Source organism: Nilaparvata lugens, chromosome 5, assembly GCF_014356525.2.
Source record: "Nilaparvata lugens isolate BPH chromosome 5, ASM1435652v1, whole genome shotgun sequence".
Taxonomy (NCBI): Eukaryota; Metazoa; Arthropoda; class Insecta; order Hemiptera; family Delphacidae; genus Nilaparvata; species Nilaparvata lugens.
In genome coordinates this window covers 3,060,767-3,061,451 of record NC_052508.1, presented here as the reverse complement: position 1 = coordinate 3,061,451, position 685 = coordinate 3,060,767, and positions in this window count along the sequence as shown.

Genomic DNA, 685 nt, shown 5'->3' with positions numbered 1-685 from the left:
TTTATATTTTTCCACCGATGATAAATTTTTTTATAACTTATACTTTTAGATTTAGATGACCATGGAAGTGGGTGAGTGATTACCTTGTTAATGAATGATTACACTTGTCGAATGTTTACACTTTGTAATAATTTATGGTATTAAACAATTATTGTTGATTATGATAATAGTAATTTTTAAAATTATTAATTATAGTCATCATAGCAATAATTCTGAGGTTGAGTGGTACAGAGGTCTAAAAAGTCCTAACCCCAATAGTCTAAAGAATGTTTTAATTCCATTTCAATTATTGTAAATTAGGATACGTTTGTTGGGTTGGAATATACCGTACTAGAAAAGAATTTGTTTAGGAAGATCAATAAATATCCCACCAATTAAATCATGATTTGAAGTTGTGAATAGTATTTATCTATCATTACTAAGTGATTTGAAGGAAATTACTTGACATTGTGTGAATCATTCATTTATATACAAATACTAGTTTCAGTTATCAATTTACCATTTTCTAGTAAACACTAGTTTCAGTTATCAATTTACCATTTTCTAGTAAACTGCAGAAAATTACAAACTGCTATGTTTACATTATACAAGTAGGTATTTAATTTATGATGCAACATATTTTCAGTCGAATAATTTCTACTTCGAATGAATAAATATCTACTTAATGTTTCAAGTTAATTGAAGA